This window comes from Caretta caretta, chromosome 12 (genome assembly GCF_965140235.1).
Source record: "Caretta caretta isolate rCarCar2 chromosome 12, rCarCar1.hap1, whole genome shotgun sequence".
Lineage (NCBI taxonomy): Eukaryota > Metazoa > Chordata > Testudines > Cheloniidae > Caretta > Caretta caretta.
Genome location: NC_134217.1, coordinates 34,483,854 through 34,507,189, shown reverse-complemented (window position 1 = coordinate 34,507,189; position 23,336 = coordinate 34,483,854). Strand labels below are relative to the sequence as shown.

The window sequence follows — 23,336 nt, the reverse complement described above, 5'->3', positions numbered from 1 at the left end:
AATTCATTTCAAAACAATCTAAAGTGAGACTGACATTGTTCCAGGCACACCCACCCCCAGGTTTAAAGCCAGGAAAATACTCCTAATTAAATATTTGGGTGCCCCTGCCATACATCGCTTAGCCATACAGATGGAATTCCTGTTCCTTTCATGTGTCTATTCGTGGATAACACTCCCTCTTTTCTCCATTTGAGAAAATGCCTAAAAATCCTTTTTCAAGTGTGTTCCACATGAGTGGTGGCACCATGTGTACACTTCTAGAGCTATGTGAAGTTTCTTACAAGCTAGAGGCTTTGCAAACTTGTATTTATACACAAGAACCTAAAAGGATTATAAACTAATCTTTCCCTATTATGCTGACAGTCTTGCCAAATCATTCTTTCCTATTGCTGTTTTCATGTTATTTTTGTTTCTACCATTTCGTTAATGTTTCCACAGAAACATTAAGTCAAATATTTATGTGCTGGTCTGAATCACAGCTCAGGAAAAAACAAAGGAAAAGTATTAGGAATTCTGGATCCACGCCCACTTAGAGTTAATAAATGCACAGATTGTTAATAATGTCCCTGAGGAAATTCATGTTTGTTGCCCTGTTACTGTGGGTTCAGCAATGCCTGTTTGCAGGTTATTGGGCAGTATGATTTTTGGTTAACCCAAACAATCATTATTCCATTTTTTTTTCATTTTAATTGAGTGAAAATTTGCCATAAGACAATACCCTACAAGAAAAAGAATGTCAGAGATAAAGTTTCTCCTCTCAAAAAAAAAATTTTGTGGGGGTGGGGAGGGTGGAATTTCTGTGTTATAAATCTGTTCCACCTTCTTTGTCTTCTCCTCCTCAGAACATAAATGGATTCCCCACTACCCTCATCCAATTCTGAATATGCCAAGGCAAAACACAGAGTCAGGATAGGTCGCCCTTATTCAACCAACAATCAGGCAAAACTTGCTTGGTGTCATGGTTCTTCTTCCATAGCAGGGCCCTTGGATCCCACTTTTGTCATTTCCTTGGGAGAGGGGAGAGCTGCTGGCCTGCTGGTCTCTACACCCTCTCTTCTGGGGCCGGATTCTGCCATCAACTCAACACATGCAACTTACACTCAAACCTACAAAACCAGTAAGTCTTTTATCTGCCCTCCCACCCCCTTGCAAATGCTAGTCCATCCTAGAGCACATCACGCCAACAAGCAATCCCTGCCAACAAGACTAGGGATCAAACTGCCCACATGCTATCATGGTTCTCTGAGTGTGCAGAGCTAACCTGGAGGTGAGCGGTATCAGAGAATCAGGATACCTCTCAGAGGCACATGCTTGATGTAGCGATGGAAAGCATGGAGCACCCGGAAGCCTGAAGTATCAGTTTCGCCTGACTGCTATTGTTTGGGACTGGCAGCAACAGGACTTTAAAAAAGTCATTTTTTAAAGTTTTGTTTTTTTAATGTTTAATTAGCCACAAGAGGGAGCTACTACATGCTCCCAGGAATATAACAGGACCATTAACATCTTCTAATTAAGATGCTCATATAAAGCTTCCATAAATCAAAGAAAGTGCATTTCCCAGTTCACACTAAGCTCAATACAGATGAAAAGTTTAATAAAAATCAGCCTTAATTTGCCATATGTTTCAGTGCTTCAACAAGAATAAGGAGGAAAGAACAGGATGACTGTCTAACATTGCTACTCATAAACTTGTTACTAAGACTAGTGTCTTAAATAGCACCATTCATGCCAAGATCTCAAAGTATATCACAAGTTGGGTGTTGTGATTCCCACTTTACAGATGGAGTAACTGAGGCACAGAAAACTTAAGGCTAAAATTTTCAATGCTGGGTGCTCCTAAATAAGTGGTCTGATTTTCAGGGGAGCTGAGTGCCTGCAGCTAAGAATGGGCCACTCATATCAGGAGCCTGCATATGGATTTAGAAGGTCTGAATTTAGGTACCGTAGGTTGAAAAGTGTGGCTTAACGTCAGGTTTCTTGATCATTAGTCTCCTATTTTATCTACTAGCTCACACTGCCCTGGGTATTTAAGAGTTCAAACATTATTTGAGTATAATGGAAACACAGCATGTATTACACTTTAGAAATTAAAAACTTTCTTAGCAATAACTTATAAGAAGCCATATAGAGCCAGGTTTTGCAAGGTGCTGAGTTCCTCTTGTGAGGTGCTAGTCACCCTCAGCTGCCATTAATTTCAATGGGATTTGAGAGTTCCCAAATCCATGCAGAAGATCCAGATCTCAGTTCATAATCATAGAATCATAGGACTGGAAGGGATCTCGAGAGGTCATCTAGTCCAGTCCCCTGCACTCATGGCAGGACTATGTATTATCTAGAACATTCCTGACAGGTGTTTGTCTAACGTGCTCTTAAAAATCTTCAATGATGAAGATTCCACAACCTTCCTAGGCAATTTATTCTAGTGCTTAACCACCCTGACCGTTAGGAATTTTTTCCTAATGTCCATCCTAACCCTCCCTTGCTGCAATATAAGCCCATTGCTTCTTGTCCTATCCTCAGTGGATAGGAAGAACATTTTTTCTCCCTCCTCCTTGTAACAACCTTTTATGTACTTGAAAACTGTTATGTCCCCTCTTTTCCAGACTAAACAAACCCAATTTTTTCAATCTTCTCTCATAGGTCATGTTTAATCATTTTTGTTGCTCTTCTCTGGACTTTCTCCAGTTTGTTCACATCTTTCCTGAAATGTGGTGCCCAGAACTGAATACAATACTCCAGTTGAGACCTAATCAGAGCACAGTAGAGTGGAAGAATTACTTCTCGTGTCTTGCTTACAATACACCTGCTAATAAATCACAGAATGATATTCGCTTTTTTTGCAACAGGGTTATACTGTTGACTCATATTTAGGTTGAGGTCCACTATTACCCCCAAATCCCTTTCTGCAGTACTCTTCCTAGGATGGCAATGGGCCACCTGCGGCCCATGGGCCACACGGGGCCCATCAGGATCCGCTGGCAGGCCACGAGATAGCTTGTTTACAATGACAGTCTGCAAGCACGGCCTCCGACAGCTCCCAGTGGCCGCTGTTCCCGGCCAATGGGAGCCGCGGGAAGCTGCGGAACCCCACTCATTATGCCCTTCCAGCATGACTGTGAACTACTGATAACTACTCTCTGGGAATGAAGAAAAGGAGTACTTGTGGCACCTTAGAGACTAACCAATTTATTTGAGCATAAGCTTTCGTGAGCTACAGCTCACTTTATCGGATGCATACTGTTTTGCACCCACCTTATAGCAGCTCCACCTAGGTTGCATTTCCCTAGTTTGTTTATAAGAAAGTCATGTGAGACAGTATCAAAAGCTTTATAAAGTCAAGATATACTACGTGTACCACTTCCCCCTATCCACAAAGCTTGTTACCCTGTCAAAGAAAGCTATCAGGTTGGTTTGACCCAATTTGTTCTTGACAAATCCAGGCTGACTATGACTTATCACCTTATTATCTTCTAGAGGTTTGCAAATTGATTGCTTCATTATTTGCTCCATATTTGCTTCTGTCTGGGTACGGAAGTTAAGCTGACTGATCCGTAATTCCCTGGGTTGTCCTTATTTCCGTTTTTATAGATTGGCACTATATTTGTCCTTTCCAGTCTTCTGCAATCTCTCCTGTCTTCCATGACTTTTCAGAGATAATTGCTAATGGCTCAGATTTCTCCTCAGTCAGCTCCTTGTGTATTCTCGGACGCATTTAATCAGGCCCTGGTGAATTGAAGACATTTAACTTGTCTAAGTAATTTTTATCTTGTTCTTTCCCTATTTTAGCCTTTGATCCTACCTCATTTTCACTGGCATTCACTATGTTAGACATCCAGTCACCAGAAACCTTCTTGGTGAAAACCGAAACAAAGAAGTCATTAAGCACTTCTGCTATTTCCACATTTTCTGTTATTGTTTCCCCCCCCCCCCCATTGAGTATGTACATAGTAATAATGTTATAGTAATACTTGTTCAGCTGGCCCTGAAATCCCAATGCCTTTTGCACACAGAAGACCCAAAATATGGCTATTAATTACACAGTGTACTCTGGTTTTGTATTGTTTTAAAGTTTAGAGTGAATTTCAATCCTTAAAACAAGGTATTGACAAGGCTGTATGTAGAGTATGACTAGCCTGAAGGGGAAGGATGGTCCAGAGGTTAGGGGACTAGAGAGAGACCAGTGCTCTATTCCTAACTTCACAACAGACTTCCTACGTGACCTTGGGAAAGCCACTTTGCTTCTCTTGCCTCAATTCCCCATATGCAAAATAGTGATAAAAGTACTTCTCTACCTCACAGAAAGAAAAGGAGTACTTGTGGCACCTTAGAGACTAACAAATTTATTTGATGCATCCGATGAAGTGAGCTGTAGCTCACGAAAGCGTATGCTCAAATAAATTGGTTAGTCTCTAAGGTGCCACAAGTACTCCTTTTCTTTTTGCTAATACAGACTAACATGGCTGCTACTCTGAAACCCACCTCACAGAGGTGTTGTGGGGGTAAATGCATTTAAGACTGCCAGGTACTATGAAACTATCATTAAGGAGGTCATATAAGAAGCACCTTTGATAGACCAAAAGGAAAGACACTTAAGACAATGTACTTGGCATCATGATCACCACTCTGTAGAAAATGGAATGTTACTGAGCTGGTAAAAGCTGCCTCTTGGCTGAAACATATTTAACCAACATGATTTTTCAGCAGACTGTGTGTCCCATCCAGCTAAGCTCATTTCAACAGTGTGATCCCTCAGTTGTTAGGGGCTTATCACAGCAATAAATCAGAGTATACTCAAAAAAGGGAGATAAAAGCAACACCACCACCACATCCCCCAAGAGAGAAATATTTTTATAGTTCCGCAACCACAGCAATTCTGCCATCAACAACATTTATTCCATGTTAGTAAGCATGGAAGTGTCATTACTTAATAGCAGTTCACATGAAATATTTCCTGAATTTCTAAATCTTTACCACTGGCTCTCTGTATTTCAGAGATGTATCATTTCAGTCCTGCAAAGGGGCTCTAGCTCAGCTCCCAATGTGGTGCCCATATATGGGATGAGATTTTGAAAGCCATCTAAATTAACTAGACTGCTTTGAATATCTGGACCATGATGCTTGCACCCGTAACTCAACTAGGCCAAATTCTAATATTTTTGCCTGCAGTTTAATGTAATTTTTGCCTGCAGATAACCCATAAAACCATGTGCTTGCAATTAAAGGGTGAGAAATTGGCCCGTAACATGAATACTTGACCCCAGACACCAAACCAACTCTTGTGAAAACCCAGGAATGAAAGAAAAGGAAAATGTCAAGTTAATGTTTTTTCAGTAGTGTGGCAGGAACTGGGGAATACTGTACTTTCTTCCTTCTTCGACTATCTGCGATGCTATAAATATTTTACCTGGTTTTGTTGAAAGACTTAGTAAACACTTCTCTGTATTTCTTTCAGAGAAAGAATAGTTTACACAGTTAGTGAACAAACAGGCACATTTGAACTTCGCAAAGAAAACTATAACTCGGTTATTTTAATTTTAAAACTACATTTCCCTTTGCAAGCTTAATTAGATTCTCAGCCTCTACTCAATGTCACATCCCCAAGGGTCAATTTTAATTGGGAGAAACATGTGACTGGAGTGTGTTCTAATTTCACACTTTCAAGTGTATAATAAAAAGGCAATGTCTATTGGGCAAAAGCTACTTTTCCAAGATTAGCCATTCCTTTTTGGACTACTTTGGGCTACATTTTGTATTGGTTCTTTTTGCTACTACCTAAAAATAAAAGTGACTATTGGGTAGGCTTTTCTTTGCAGCTTAAAGGCAACATGACACAGACTATTATATTGCATAATGCAGATGAAAACATTTTTTGGAAATTGAAGTCTGCTTTACAGATAAATAAAAGTGCTAAGATATGCCTATACATAAATAAATTTGAACTTGGGAACTATTTTTTCTAGCTGTCATTACAAAATAGGAATGTATCTCTTTCTTCAATATTGCGATTATCTGTTCATAAATTTTGTAGAAATTAAAACGAATTATGAAAATAAAAAGACACAAACTTGTTCCCAATGTTGTATTTACACTCCTCTAATTCTGAACCTGTTTGGCATGGAAGACATCTTTGGAAACTAAGATCTAGTGCGCATGCTAAGTGCCTCTTGAGCAAGCTGCATATGTGTTTGCAAATCTGATTGGGAGAGAATTTATAGAAATCTTATATAAACATCTCCAGCACCTGCCAGATCCAAATGGAGAATCTAATTCATAAAGGCAATTATCATGTATCTGACTTTAAGCCACATGAAGTGCATCACGTGCCATATATCAACATCAAAGCGGCATTTGATTCAGTTGACGGGTCAGCACTTTAGCTCACACTGAAAGGAGATGGAGTTCCAGACCTTCTGCTAACTCTGGTACACCGATCTTCACACCTGTATCGAATGAGAGTATGTGTTGGTTCATGGTTTTCAATGTGTTTCTACACAATCTCTGGTGTGCAGCACGGTTGCATTCTCGCCCTGGCACTATTCTGTCTAGCTATCAGCTGGATATTAGGACTTGCCCTTCACACATCAGAATCCAGGTTGGTCAAGAAGCATTCACCAACCAAGACCATGCAGCTGATGGTGCCCTGCTTGTGGAGAAGTCAGAGAATTTCGGCCCTGCCCTCCAAGATCTCCAAGACACCACCCACACTATGGGGTTAAATGTCTCATGACAGAAGACCAAGGTCCAGAACTTCAGAGCTGGGCCACCAAAACCCCCAGTTCAGGTGAGGGTGAGATCTTGGGGAGCATTGATGAGTTCCTCTACCTAGGCTGCAAGCAGAGTTCAAACAGTTGCAGCAAAACAGACAGACATTCTTTCACAACTAGCTCTTGCTGCCTCCTGCATTAATCCCACGCTTCTTCATCCATAAGCATGATGTCTTTGTCTCTGTGCATATTCAGGACCTATCAAACTTGTGTACTACCTGTATTGCTGTACGGAAACCTGGACCCTCTTACAGGCAGACATGGAGCAGTACTGACATTCTATATGTCCTGTCAGCATCAAATCCTGAGACTAAAGTGGTTTGATTTTGTGCAAAATGTCATAATTTCTCAGCAATCTGGCCTTCCTTCCATCACTCATTATATTCGAAAGCAGCATTGTATGATTTTTGGCAATGTTATCTGGATGGATAACAACACCCCAGCACACCGTGCTCTCAAACTTTCCATTGATGCACAAGGGGATGCGTGCCCTGACTATCTACCATCACCAGACGCAAAGATTTGTGGATTTGGAAGATTTAGCCAGATCTGGGAACTTTACAACACAACGCCTGGTATGACACCATCAACCATGGTTACTCTGGATGACACAATAATCATCAGTAAGCTATGTGTGTTTGATAATTTTAAGCACATGAATTCAATGGGACTATACACCTGCTCAGAATTAGTCACATGCTTAATTATGTTGCTGAAGCAAATCCTGTAGCTGGAAAACGGGTCATTACAAACATTATACATTTTACTTTGAACAGGATTCATCCTCATTTGTGAATCTGAAATTTACCAAGGCAATTAAATTCACAAACCTTTCAGCAAAATGACTTGGTTGGAGTCCCAATCCTCTAGTAATCATTTTAACAAACTCTTGTTTCTAAACAACCAGGCCCTTATTTTCAAGAGTGTCTTTTTGGTATAAATCATCTGAAGATCCTCTTTTGAAATGCAGCCAAAAAGTATCTTCTGGATGTAAGGGCCATGAATTGTAATAGGGAACATACCACAGCAGAGGAGTTAAACCAAGAAGAACTTTGAATCAAGTTTGAGTCAGAGACACAGGGTGTCACAAATCTGTCCTTGGCAGAGCACCCGTTAGGAGCTACATGGAGAACACAAGTGTGAGGATCCAAAATGGCCCCACTCCAACAGTTCCTGCTGGCTGTGTTAGTCCAGCGAGGCTGGCGCTCTACCCTCTGGCCAAGGTCTGGCGACTGTCTTTCCCCCTCTCAGGGTACCAGGGAAACAAATGAAACAGTCCGCAGTCAACAAAAGAGATTAAATAAAAGCACTAAGGAAAAGAAAGAAAACCTGTAGGCAGCTTCAGTCAGGATATTGGCCTCTCTTACTGCAGAGAGCCTTGGAAGCGCTACGGCGTTCACCGGGTCTCCAGCATAAGTCTCAGTCTCTTTCTCCTACTTAGCCCAGGGGATCCAAGTTTTCCTGTGGGCAAGGGCAGAGGTTCTGTTGGCTGTCAGACCTCTCCCTGGGAGCTAGGGAACCCAACAGCCTGTTCCCTTGCCCGGGTTGCCCCCCTCTGAGTAGAGTTCCCTCCTTTTAACTCTTCCTCCTGTCCTGACATGATTCCAAGTGCAGAGGGGTGGGGCCGCTCTAGCCCAAAGCAGCTCCTTAACCCCTCCATGCTGCAGTGGAGTTTGTCTACCCCACCACAAGGGTCCACACACCAAAAAAGAAAAAGAAAAAGGTCTACTCATTCACACACCTACATTAATACATTAAGGCCCCGAACCTGCAACTGACTCCTCATGGGTCGACCCCTTTAACTGGAAGTTTGTTGATGGGGCTCTTCATCAGTGCACGGGGCTTGCTTTCATAGAATCAATAGTAGGATTGAGGCGTACAGGTTTCTCCTGCAGTTACTGCACATGTCATGCAAACTGGGGATTTTTTCATTTTGACACTGAATATTTGCATACACATGCAAATATGGTAACTGAATGCACAGGTGAATGCTGACTTTTTGCAATCTCCTTTTGCCTTTAATTTATGAGAGGCAAGAAGAAGATTCCCTGATTGTAAGCAAAGTTTACTTGGCCTGTGGTTTTAAGCAAACTCTGGAACTGACAAATTCACAACCGCTGCAGTAGATTATTATTATTTCATTGGTCTGGATTTGCTACACTACAGAATATATATTGACTATTTTGACTGGGCAGAATTTATAGCCACAGAGTTTCATGTTCTCAAAGGAATACATTTGGAGTTATCATCAGTGCCTGGATTTTACACTGGTTTACTTGGCCTTTCAATTACCATAGTCTAATCATTGTTTAAGTTACTAAACTAGATTTACTCTGTCCATTGAAGGAAGATTGCACTGCTTAAGAGAATTTGAGGATTGATGTCTGTTTAAGTGACAAGCGGCTAGAGTAGCTCCAAATGTGTAGTTAGCTGTCAGGAAAATTTGATTAAGTGACAAATATTTTTTTTAAAAAAATCTCAAATGAGCTCTTTAAAAAAAGGGGAGGGGGAGGGAGATTTTTCCATACAAGGAATTATATGGGATTTATGGAGATGATTTATTAAAAACCTATCATTGTGATCTAAAAGGCAATTATTCAGAAATAGCGTTTAATGGTTTCTCATTGGCGGGATTCAGGATATGGGATAGACCAGACAATATGCAATCATCATGCATGTACCTAAGAGATTGTAAGTAAATGGGAGAATAGGAGTAAATATCTAGTTCAGTATTGTCTTCCCAATATTATCTTAAGTATTATCTAGTCTAAATATGCTGCACTTTCTTTGTAATAGTTCTTAACCTAAGACTAAAAAATCCCTTCAATTACATTTATATTTTGACATTCAATAGCCAGAATGAACCATAAGTGACTCTCTAGATTCTGCATTCCTGATGTAACTCCAACAAAATCAATCCAGCAGTGAGTGTGGCTAGGGTTGCAAACCCTCCAGGATTGTCCTGGAGTCTCCAGGAATTAAAGATTAATAATCAATTAAATATTATGTCATATGAAGAAACTTCCAGGAATACATCCAACCAGAATTGGCAACACTAGGTGTAGCCTGCTTCACACAAAATGATAAACAAACTTTCCTTGCAGGTATTAATATACTGAAGACTGTACTCTGAAATATACAAGCGCATAAACAAGTTGTTGCGTTTCCCAGAGCTCCTGCTAGAGTGCTATGATTGCACTGCTCCCCCCCCCCCCCCGCCGCCCCCACACATTTAGCTGTCATGATTACTAACGGTAAAAGCTCTTCCCCCTGTGCTAATATAAACACAGGAATTATTAAAACACAAAGGTAGAAAAAAATCTCTCCCCACCAATGCTGTTTACTTGTTTGATGTTTGTTTTCACTTGATGCTTATGTAACCCACCATGGCAGCATTTTATACACACTTTGCACATGTGTAAATGACGGCACCAGGTGTGACGCAGTGGAGACTCACCCCCAATATATTTAGCATTCTGCTGATTTTCCCACAGAGGCACACGTACAGCTTGAAACCTAAGTAGCAGCTTTTCCCCAGCTACAGCCATGTCTGATTCTGAAATGGTCTCTAGAGAACATCACTCTGGAAAGCAAAACCCAGCCTGGGGCTAAGAAGAGTCAGCTGCTAGCTTCTCAATTTTGGCTACAGTTGCAACCACCACACCAACCTGTCAGCTACAGTCCCCAGTCTTTTGGGCAATGCCTCCAGGGGAAGCAAAAAAAAAAAAAAGGAATCAGGATTGGGATTAGGTGGAAACCTCCAATGGAAACAGAGCTGCCGGGATTATGGAATAAGAATTGTGGGTAGAGGGATCCAATTTGGGACTGAGTAGGAGTAGCAAAGTGAGCCCCACAGGGTACATGAATGCAAGAGGAGTCTTCCAGCCAACCTCACCCATCCCTGGAAATGAATGTTCAGTTTGTATTTAGAGAAAGAAAAGAAAGATTGTGCCGGATTTTATTTTGATTTAACCAACTGCCCAGCCCAAGTCTCTTTCTTTGAGAATACTGTGGAGTTGAGGGAAGACTCAGAGAAAAAACATTCAGGCTGTACCAGAAAAATGTAGAAATATTTTTAACTGAACATTTTCAAAACCAGTGAGTTGCTAACAAAGTTCTGTGTAAATTTGGTTTCATAATATTAACCCGAAGACAATGTAATTCTTCTGGATGTTTTTAGAACCTGCTTAGCACCCAATTCCGATATGTAGCAAATAACCCACAGATCTAATTATAGATTTTTCTCAGTCACTAGTTCCCTAGGAAACAAATCCATGACTCATGACTTGCACATGGAAGGTCATAGTAGGAAGATAAATATTTTAATGTGTATTGAAACTTATCTAGAGGTCACAGGTCTGCATCTCAGCAAATGTTGGCACTTCTGTCAAGGACAGAAGGCTGCTATATTTGATGGCTATCTCAAGTATTTAATACCTTAAACATTTTAATCTAGTAAAGCACTTAATGCTTTAATGATAAACAATACTTCATTGTTTTTAATGCAATAAACAAAGAATTTCATGCTTTCTTTTTGCAAGTGTATGTTATTGAATATGGCTCACTTCTCGACTTAGACATGAAAAACAGTCACACAACAATAAGAAACATCTGGAAAGTATCTGAAATATGTCAAAAAGTGAGACAGAAAATGGAAGTATGAATGATACTTCAAAGTATGAATGATAAATAAAATGTAGTGTTTGTCCTGAAATTTGCTTCTAAAGTTAGCATAAAATGTCAGAACAAACTGATCCAACAACTCTATCAATAAGATTGTAGCTGCACTACTAGAATGAAAAAAAAATGTGAGAAGTGGTGCTTCATTTTCAACCAGCATCACAAAAGAAGCTGAGAATATAATTCATGCTGAAACCAACCCATGTGTAAATGAAGAACTAGAGGGGGATAGGGGTGATTTGGGGGCAGCAGGGAGAAAACAAGGAGTGATTTAAACATAAGTTCCTTGTGTCATGGTCGTCCCCATCCCCAACTTTGAATGGTTCTAGTTCTGGCCCACATACAGTAACAATAGGTAAAATCTCACTGTACGTAAGAAGACAAAAGTCCTAGTCACACTCCACATGACAATCACCCTGGTTCAATGTGAGTTAAATGATGCATAGGTCTTGTGCTGGCCTCAGCAGAAGGGTAAATTTCAAAGTATGTAAGGATTCTAGGATTTAACTATTTACACTCATAGGGCACATTCTCTCTGTGTGTATGTGGACAGATAGATTACACAGATAATCTAATTTTCAATATTTTCAGTTTCTCGACACTGCTTTTTTGGCTCTGCCATCTTGATCTTCTGTTTTCACATTCTTTTCTCACCAGCTGTTTTTCCTCTCTCCCGTGACTCTGCTCCTTTCCTTTCTCAAATGCCATCCACTTGTGCCAGCGTAGCTTTTGCCCTTTTGTCCCTAATTGACTGACTTCTCTTTAACTAGAAAATAACAGAAAAAATGAACTCAGCCAAAATGAATGTTACCAACAACCAAATCACTCCTGAAAGCAAAACTGTGGGTTTAAATTATTGCCCAGCTCTTATATTGTGCTTTACTTCCCTAACTCCATCTAATCTCCTCGTTATATTTTCCCTGTCTGGATCTCACTGTTGGATCTTGTTGTCTCTGCTTGACCACTTTGTAACAGAGGAAACAAAGAGAATCAAAGACAATGTGTCTGAACTCTGACCTACAAGGACCACATCTCCAGACTGGTGAGTAACCTAGTATCCCATCACATTCAACCATTGTCCTGTCTGCTGAGAGTACCAACAAGATGACCAATTACTGCCTGTGGCAGTGGTGGGTTTTGACCTAGACACACTTGTCTACTAGTAGTTGGGAACAATTTATTTCATACAGGCTACTGAACCACATCTGGATGGCAAAGAAATTCAGAAACAACCACAAGAGCAGGATAAGAACCAGTGACATAGCCGTGCAAGGCTCTGGGACCAATAATGGTCCCTCCTGACCTAAATATCTATGAATCCTTCTGCCACTAAAGTCAGTCCAGGATCCAGCCCAACATCTATACTTCATTTCCAATCCCTGAGTCTTTTAGCTCTCCCTGAAAGATACTACCTGAATATATACATTTATTATCTTAATGGACCAATATAAAATTCTCATTATATATGTGTAAACTAAATAATCACTCTCTCTATATGTATTATACCTTGACTCAGTCTCATTTTTAAGACAAATAAGTGTTTGCGCTGCTGCCCTTAAACCTAATTTAATTTACACAAGAGAAATATGCGAAATAAATGTTTCCTGGCCTAAAAGAGCATTAAACCAGTAAACTCGTTTACTTTGCACATCAGACTGGCTTTAGTGAATATTAACACACACACAGAAATCTGCTTCTGGATTTTAATGCTATTATTTACTTACACTAATGGGAATGATTATATTGTTTATTGTGTTGCATATTAAATACGAGGAAATATAGGTCTTCAGTTAGAAAATGGGCGTAGGATGACTAACTCTAGAGGAAAATGGGACTTTTGTACACCAGTGGAATTTTACCACACAATATGACAAATTTATGTTGTATGGCATCTTCTATACAACTTGAATCATAAAATACTTTGGACACAATCTTGCTCCCAGGGAAGCACATAGCAAAATTCTCATGGATTTCAGTGGGAGAAGGTAGGTTCAGGTGCTTTCTGTAGTTAAAATGCTACAGGACTTGCAGATAGGGAATCAATCATAGAATATCAGGGTTGGAAGGGACCTCAGGAGGTCATCTAGTCCAACCCCCTGCTCAAAGCAGGACCAATCCCCAACTAAATCATCCCAGCCAGGGCTTTGCCAAGCCTGACCTTAAAAACCTCAAAGGAAGGAGATTCCACCACCTCCCTAGGTAATGCATTCCAGTGCTTCACCACCCTCCTAGTGAAAACGTTTTTCGTAATATCCAACCTCGACCTCCCCCACTGCAACTTGAGACCATTACTCCTCGTTCTGTCATCTGCTACCACTGAGAACAGTCTAGATCCATCCTCTTTGGAACCCCCTTTCAGGTAGCTGAAAGCAGCTATCAAATCCCCCCTCATTCTTCTCTTCTGCAGACTAAACAATCCCAGTTCCCTCAGCCTCTCTTCATAAGTCATGTGTTCCAGTCCCCTAATCATTTTTGTTGCCCTCCGCTGGACTCTCTCCAATTTTTCCACATCCTTCTTGTAGTATGGGGCCCAAAACAAGACACAGTACTCCAGATGAGGCCTCACCAATGTGAAATAGAGGGGAACGATCACGTCCCTTGATCTGCTGGCAATGCCCCTACTTCTACAGCCCAAAATACTGTTAGCCTCCTTGGCAATAACGGCACACTGTTGACTCATATCCAGCTTCTCATCCACTGTAACCCCTAGGTCCTTTTCTGCAGAACTGCTGCCTAGCCATTCGGTCCCTAGTCTGAAGCAGTGCATGGGATTCTTCTGTCCTAAGTGCAGGACTCTGCACTTGTCCTTGTTGAACCTCATCAGATTTCTTTTGGCCCAATCCTCTAATTTGTCTAGGGCCCTCTATATCCTATCCCTACCCGCCAACATATCTACCTCTCCTCCCAGTTTAGTGTCATCTGTAAACTTGCTGAGAGTTCAGTCCACCCCATCCTCCAGATCATTAATGAAGATATTGAACAAAACCGACCCTTGGGGCACTCCGCTTGATACCGGCTGCCAACCAGACATGGAGCCATTGATCACTACCCATTGAGCCCGACGATTTAGCCAGCTTTCTATCCACCTTATAGTCCATTCATCCAGCCCATACTTCTTTAACTTGCTGGCAAGAATACTGTGGGAGACCGTGTCAAAAGCTTTGCTAAAGTCAAGGAATAACACGTCCACTGCTTTCCCCTCATCCACAAAGCCAGTTATTTTGTCATAGAAGGCAATTAGATTAGGCAGGCATGACTTGCCCTTGGTAAATCCATGCTGACTGTTCCTGATCACTTTCCTCTCCTCTAAGTGCTTCAGCATTGATTCCTTGAGGACCTGCTCCATGATTTTTCCAGGGACTGAGGTGAGGCTGACTGGCCTGTAATTCCCCGGATCCTCCTTCTTCCCTTTTTAAAAGATGGGCACTACATTAGCCTTTTTCCAGTCATCCGGGACCTCCCCCGATTGCCATGAGTTTTCAAAGATAATGCCCAATGGCTCTGCAATCACATCCACCAACTCCTTCAGCACTCTCAGAGGCCAGCGCATCCGGCCCCATGGACTTGCACTAGTCCTTTTCTAAATAGTCCCGAACCACTTCTTTCTCCACAGAGGGCTGGTTACCTCCTCCCCAGGCTGTGCTGCCCAGTGCAGTAGTTTGGGAGCTGACCTTGTTCATGAAGACAGAGGCAAAAAAAGCATTGAATACATTTGCTTTTTCCACATCCTCTGTCACTAGGTTGCCTCCCTCATTCAGTAAGGGGTCCACACTTTTCTTGACTTTCTTCTTGTTGCTAATATACCTGAAGAAACCCTTCTTGTTACTCTTAACATCTCTTGCTAGCTGCAACTCCAAGTGTGATTTGGCCTTTCTGATTTCACTCCTGCATGCCTGAGCAATATTTTTATACTGCTCCGTGGTCATTTGTCCAGTCTTCCACTTCTTGTAAGCTTCTTTTTTGTGTTTAAGATCAGCAAGAATTTCACTGTTAAGCCAAGCTGGTCACCTACCATATTTACTATTCTTTCTCCACATCAGGATGGTTTGTTCCTGTAACCTCAATAAGGATTCTTTAAAATACAGCCAGCTCTCCTGGACTCCTTTCCCCCTCATGTTATTCTCCCAGGGGATCCTGCCCATCAGTTCCCTGAGGGAGTCAAAATCTACTTTTCTGAAGTCCAGGGTCCGTATTCTGCTGCTCTCCTTTCTTCCTTGTGTCAGGATCCTAAACTCGACCATCTCATGGTCGCTGCCTCCCAGGTTCCCATCCACTTTAGCTTCCCCTACTAATTCTTCCCAGTTTGTGAGAAGCAGGTCAAGAAGAGCTCTGCCCCTAGTTGGTTCCTCCAGCACTTGCACCAGGAAATTGTCCCCTACATTTTCCAAAAACTTCCTGGATTGCCTGTGCACCGCTGTATTGCTCTCCCAGCAGATATCAGGGTGATTGAAGTCTCCCATGAGAACCAGGGCCTGCGATCTAGTAACTTCTGCGAGTTGCCGGAAGAAAGCCTCGTTCACCTCATCCCCCTGGTCTGGTGGTCTATAGTAGACTCCCACCATGACATCACCCTTGTTGCTCACACTTCTAAACTTAATCCAGAGACTCTCACATTTTTCTGCAGTTTCACACCAGAGCTCTGAGCAGTCATACTGCTCTCTTACATACAATGCAACTCCCCCACCTTTTCTGCTCTGCCTGTCCTTCCTGAACAGTTTATATCCACCCACGACAGTACTCCAGTCATGTGAGTTATCCAACCAAGTCTCTGTTATTCCAATCACATCAGAATTCCTTGACTGTGCCAGGACTTCCAGTTCTCCCTGCTTGTTTCCCAGGCTTCTTGCATTTGTGTATAGGCACTTAAGGTAACACGCTGATCATCCCGCTTTCTCAGTATGAGGCAGGAGCCCTCCACTCTTGTGCTCTCCTGCTTGTGCTTCCTCCTGGTATCCCACTTACCTCAGGGTTTTGGTCTCCTTCCCCCGGTGAATCTAGTTTAAAGCCCTCCTCACAAGGTTAGCCAGCCTGCTTGCGAAGATGCTCTTCTCTCTCTTCGTTAGGTGGAGCCCGTCTCTGCCTCGCACTCCTCCTTCTTTGAACACCATCCCATGGTCAAAGAATCCAAAGCCGCCTCTCCTACACCACCTGCATAGCCATTGGTTGACTTCCACAATTCGACAGTCTCTACCCGAGCCTTTTCCTTCCACAGGGAGGATGGATGAGACCACCCCTTGTGCCTCAAACTCCTTTATCCTTCTTCCCAGAGCCACGTAGCCTGCAGTGATCTGCTCAAGGTCGTTCTTGGCAGTATCATTGTTGCCCCTGTAGGCATACAGTCCAGGGATTCTTAAACTTTGTGATAGTGTGACTCACATCTTAATGGAGAGATTAGGCATCTACATTGGAAAATATTGGCCTAAATTATTTGTTCTTCAAAGTGTTTCAGTAAAGTGCGTGAACATCTTAAGAAACAGTTGAAATGAAGGAGGAGAGCCGTTAGCATGTGACTTTCCAGCAGCAAGTAATCTACAGGATGCCAGGGCTCCACGGACCACGGGTTGGGAATTGCTGCTCTTGCCCACACTCTGGTAGGAAAAATTATTCTGTTTGCAAATACAATAAACTATTGTACTATTGTTTTAATTTCTTTCCCATTCCCCTCCCCTCTGTGAAAATGTACAGAGGAGCATATGTCCCTCCAGAGTTAATGGGGCTACTCATGTAAGTGAGAGCTCAAATATGCGAGCAAGGGTTTCACAATTTAGACCCCACGTGTGTGTTAGATGGATTCACTTTTTTTTGCCAACAATTTGCATGCTATACATACATCTTCTGATATACTTCCACCACAGCCTCTCCTGAGGGAGAATCAGAAGATTGAAAAGAAAAGAGAAAAGGTCATTTTTTGAATGAGCAATAAATTATCTTACCCTTGTATGTTTAAGAGATTGCATTATCTGTGAGGGTATTTGCACATTTACCCATTCTTCACTTTTAATTTCCATACCTTCTCAGAGGGTTTGAGGGCTTTTTAATGGTGACATTCCTTGGCATATCCATGTTTTAACAGTAGCAACGTTAACTCAAAGTTAACGACTTTTGTTGGTGATTTGATATTTGACTTTCATCTCCCCTGATGAGGTTCAGCTTTCAATTTTATTCAGTATTTGGGCTGTGAAATTAAACTTTTTTCCAAGTGACAGAACTGCCAATAAGGTACACTGAGATGTACTGTCACTCTGTGTAAGTCTGATTTTTGCCCAGACTGCTTCTAAAAAAAAAAAAAAACCCTTTTATTTAAACTTGTTTTGAATGAATGAGAACTCTTAAAGCTCTACAGCATCCTCACATTAGGGTTTGGAATAATTGCTCAGTGCAATAAACAGCTCACTCTCTCCTCTTCTTAATTCCTTTCTCCAACTTTCCCCAGAGATAAGGGTTCAAAATGCACAATAAATCTCAGGATTATTAGCAACTCTAACATGAAGGTAAAATGTTGTTCTTTGCCATTGTTCGTCTTTGCTTTCACTCTTTAAAAAAATCAATATTTTACCTTAATGAATGTTTATTCTTGGTAGAAGTAGAAACGTAATGGCTCAAACTACAGGTTCCAGTGTGCAAAACACCTCTATAACATAACAATTAGCAACAGAGTTACATTAGTCTCTCAAGAAGCTTTCAGATGACTAGATGATAATTGCAATGCAATTTTACTTTCTTCTGTATATTACTCTTCATGCAGTCATACTAAGGAATTATAGACTCAATCAAAAGTTAAAATTAGCAGCAAAGCATATACAATTCCCAAACTAATCATTTTCAAAATACAAAACTGCAAGTCTAAGCTTGGTTTTTAAACCCTCAGAAGCTAGAAAGGTCTCCAGGTTCAACTAACAACTAGGCCACTATAATTTATAATGACTGACAGATGACAGATCCCACCTTGACAGTGGCAGCAGTTGCCTATCAGTTCCATTGTTGATGGTATGTAACACTTTTTATGAAAATGTAATATTCATTCAGTAAGTTACAAAGCCCTACACCTGCATTTCTATAATCACATTACTTGGAATAACACGTGGAAATAAGAGGACCAATATTTGTCAATCCAAGACTATAAACAGAACTGTTAAATCTATTAAAGGAGAAAATGGAAGGCAGTGAAATAACTTAGAAAATGGAAGAGCAATTTTATAGTCAAAAGCTGCTTAACAAAAAGCCAGCAAAGCAACAGTAGAGTGGGAGTAAAGTACTCATGTAACTTAATGTACCTAAGTAATCTAGCCTCGCACTAGAGTTCTATACCTAATTAACTTGCCAAATCCTGCATCACCTAATCAAGAGAGCTAGTCAACTTACACAACTCTTTTAGAATCATGTCCACAGAATTATTTTACAACTGAGCCTTATTATTTAAAAAAGGATTAAGGAAAAGTAAATATTAGCCTATATGCATCTGATTACAACTGGGCTGATTATTACATCCAAATTCCTGGGATTAACATATCATCATAGAAATCATACGGAAAAGACAGATTCTTAGATCTTCTCTATTCCCCTCCCAGTGTAGGATTGTTCCTATCAGCAGTGCTATGTCTTCAGTCTACCACAATACATTTCACTTTCAGGATTTTTTTCCTATTTCAAGTTTAAGATTTTCTTTGTTTATTTTCCTCCCTTAGCTGTTAACTATAGTGCCTTGGACTATTTCATAAAAATGGCTCTCCATTGCGGATTCCAACCTTCTAATACTTGTGTACACATATACTGTACACAATCAGTCGTATAGCAAAACTATACATATTTAGGGACAGATACTCAGCTGATATAAAACACCATCTGAGGAGCTGGTCCATAATAGTAACTGAAATCTTCCTTTACACTGTAAGTCAATTTCTCCATCCCATTCGTATGTTCCCCCGACCCTGCCTTTTGTATGTCCTACAATTTGTTCACATTCTTCTGATTGAAAGGAACTGAATTTAAACTGGGGAAGATTAAGTAAGCAAAGGAAACCATATACAAAAATTGATTTTGAAATATTTGCCAAAACTCTGTAATACATAATCTCTTTTTTGCATTAACACATAAATCCTGATTTTTTAACTAATCAGCTAGAACCTTGAAAATAAATTGATCCTGACTTGAAAAAAAATTATCAATACTTTACAGAGCTAGCTACATTTCCCAGTAGGCTGACTGGGGGAAGTGCATGGGTGAAATCCTGGCTGTACTGAAGTCAATAGCAACACTTCAAATTTTTCCCCCATAGTCACTGTGACCCTCACAAATGCAATAGGAAAATGCAGGGTGAATCTGTGCTTCCCAAAGTCTTGCTGGATTTTCCACTGTCTGGAAGATCATCTTGAAGGATAGTGGGAAATGTAGCTATACTATTATATGTCACTCAGAATTTTTGCAAAACTCTTTTTGGACCAAAGTTATTTTATCAATTTGTTAAAGGATATTAAATGCTTCAACAAACAGATACAAAATACAATAGCTATCACAGCTATATATTTATAGACAGCTATGAAAGGAATAAATAAAGTTTTAAGAGGTTGTAAAAGGCTATATACAAGGGAACCATAAAACCACAAAAAAATAAAGGCCCAGAAAAGCCTCTAAATAATACAATTCTGTCCCTTTCTCTAATTTGGATGGTTTCATGAGAACATTAGGGAGCAAGGTATCTTTGGTACATCATAAATGCTGAAGAATTCCTTTGGTTACACTCCATAGGGAGAAAAGATTGATGCATTTTTGTGGCATTTCAGACTTGTGCTTGCACATTGAAATTGGAATAATTAGGTGGGTTGGCATTGTTCTATTTTGTAATATGTATGAGGGTGAAATCCTGGTCCCACTAAAGTAAATGACAAAGCTCTCATTGACGTCAATGTCGTTAGAATTTCACCCAGGAAATTTGCATTATATCAAATACGTCAAATAGAGAAACAATGCTTTAAACATGGTTGCCTATTTTGTTTTAATGTGGAACATTAAAGTTAATTTCAGCAAGCTGTTTTCAGTTTGGTATATTATACATTAGCATACATATCTGTAATGGCCTGATCAAATGTCCATTGAAGTCAATGGAAAAATTCCTATTGACTTCTGTGAACTCTGGGTCATCTGAGGCCTTCACTGTTGATGATTTAGTCCGATAGTACATGTAGAGATGGAGTGGAAACCAATGACAGATTGAGCAACGTCTAGTAATCAAACCTTGAACTATTTTTTTATATACCATGCCTAAAACAGCTGTTTCTGACAAGAAAGAACAAAACCAGTCTACCAGAATTATAACATGAAAATATCAAAATGATTAAAATAATTAAAGTTAGGGAGTTTTTCAAAAATGTTAACACAAGTTGTTAAATGCTAGTGCAACAAATATTCATCATAAGATGGGAAGAGAAGGTTGTGTGCACCAGGGAGAGCAGAAGTAAAATACCTGTCACGTTTTCTGCCAAGACTTCTCAGAGCAGCTAATGAGAAAATATGTTCATCTGAAACTTGCAGCTTAGCTCTTTATAGTGCTCAGTGATAATAAAGACACAAACATACTTTGTTCCACGTTAACTCTGCACTTCTATTGTTCAGCTCTTTTCTATTCATAGCCATATATTTTGATTAGTGGTAAAGATATCCTAAAGTAGAATGGCCTGAAATAAGACAAAGTATTTGGGCTATGCACAGCCAGTGTTAGTAAATGAAGCTTGGTACCTTAGAGGTCAACAAAGTCCAAGGGTAGATTTCTGGCTCTGATGGAGTCAGGGGGAGTTTTGTGTTTATTTGACTAGACCATGATTTCACCCAAAGAATTTTCAATACATGAATGATCTGTATTAAATAAAGTCAAATACACTTATTCTATACAGCATATAGTCTGCAGAACAGGAGCCAGTGAATAAGGAATGCATGCTATATTCCACTCGTGTTCATTGGCTAACATATGAAACTCTTTTGCTTTATTGAGCTATAAACTATGAAGAGTAATTATTTGTTAAAACACACACATGCACACACAGCAGACTAACTTTATCCCTGACATAAGTCTACTAAAATAGGAAAGGTTACAACAAGGAAGCATTTGGGACAGCCTTTTCTCTTATTACTCAAACTCTTGCTCATTGAGTGACTTAACTTTTCTTGACTGATACATGGATTTATTTGAATCAACTTGATTTGCAGCTGCCTAGTGCCAAGAAATTTCCAAATATCATTTAGAACTGAAACATGATTTATTTTAAATAAATTGCATCATTCGGGAAATTAAATGCAAAAATGGTTAAAAAATAATCTGTTTATGTTCCAAGTCTTCCAGAATTGTTGTCTGATGGATTATTAATGAGTTTCTGAGAGAGTACGTATTTTAGAATGATAGATGATTTGACTCCAGAATTCAAGTAATGATTCATTGAGTTTGACAGACTTGCAGCAGATTTGAACTTGTTTGGAAAGCCATTTCCTCTTCTGTCTCACAGCAAGTAGATTTCCTTCTGATTGCTCTAGTTGAAGAATGCCTTGTTTACTGTTTCCTCATACAGACACCAACCATTAGGGTCTACATTTATGTAACTCGCTCTTTCAACTGTGCTATTCTGACCACAGGGTTAAGTTAGGGAGATAATATTTATTAATGTGAGGGCTTACAGAGATAAGAGGGCTGATCCGGTTCACTCCCAGTTCTTCTGTAGGTTACTTGTGCTAATTGTAACTGTAAACAAAATTATTAAAATATTAGCACGATAGAAAAGCAACTGAAATGCCGCTAAAATACTGAAATCCTTGCACACCTATGGAAAGGAATTAAATGGTTGAACAAGGAAATATAAGACAAAGATGTGTGAGTATACACTTCTGGTCATAAGAGGCTTTGAATTATTTAAAAAAGAGCCAAATACTTATTGTCCAATTAGTTTCAGAGTAACAGCCGTGTTTGTATTCGCAAAAAGAAAAGGAGTACTTGTGGCACCTTAGAGACTAACCAATTTATTTGATCATAAGCTTTCATAAGCTACAGCTCACTTCATCGGATGCATACTGTGGAAAGTGTAGATCTTTTTATATACACACAAAGCATGAAAAAATACCTCCTCCCACCCCACTCTCCTGCTGGTAATAGCTTATCTAAAGTGATCACTCTTCTTACAATGTGTATGATAATTAAGTTGGACCATTTCCAGCACAAATCCAGGTTTTCTCACCCGTCCCCCCCCCGCAACACACACACACACACACAAACCCACTCTCCTGCTGGTAATAGCTTATCTAAAGTGACCACTCTCCTTACAATGTGTATGATAATCAAGGTGGGCCATTTCCAGCACAAATCCAGGGTTTAACAAGAACGTCGGGGGGGGGGGGTAGGAAAAAACAAGGGGAAATAGGTTACCTTGTATAATGACTTAGCCACTCCGAGTCTCTATTCAAGCCTAAGTTAATTGTATCCAATTTGCAAATGAATTCCAATTCAACAATTTCTCGCTGGAGTCTGGATTTGAAGTTTTTTTGTTGTAATATAGCAACTTTCATGTCTGTAATCGCATGACCAGAGAGACTGAAGTGTTCTCCAACTTGTTTATGAATGTTATAATTCTTGACATCTGATTTGTGTCCATTTATTCTTTTACGTAGAGACTGTCCAGTTTGACCAATGTACATGGCAGAGGGGCATTGCTGGCACATGATGGCATATATCACATTGGTGGATGTGCAGGTGAACGAGCCTCTGATAGTGTGGCTGATGTTATTAGGCCCTGTGATGGTGTCCCCTGAATAGATATGTGGGCACAGTTGGCAACGGGCTTTGTTGCAAGGACAGGTTCCTGGGTTAGTGGTTCTGTTGTGTGGTATGTAGTTGCTGGTGAGCATTTGCTTCAG

General features: G+C 40.3%; 1 protein-coding gene across 1 annotated transcript in view; it reads right to left on the bottom strand.

The window, feature by feature from the left end:
* The window catches only part of CDH13 (cadherin 13), a 778,625-nt gene that overhangs the window by 412,914 nt on the left and 342,375 nt on the right, over positions 1-23,336 (bottom strand). The gene's annotated exons all lie outside the window — the stretch shown is intronic.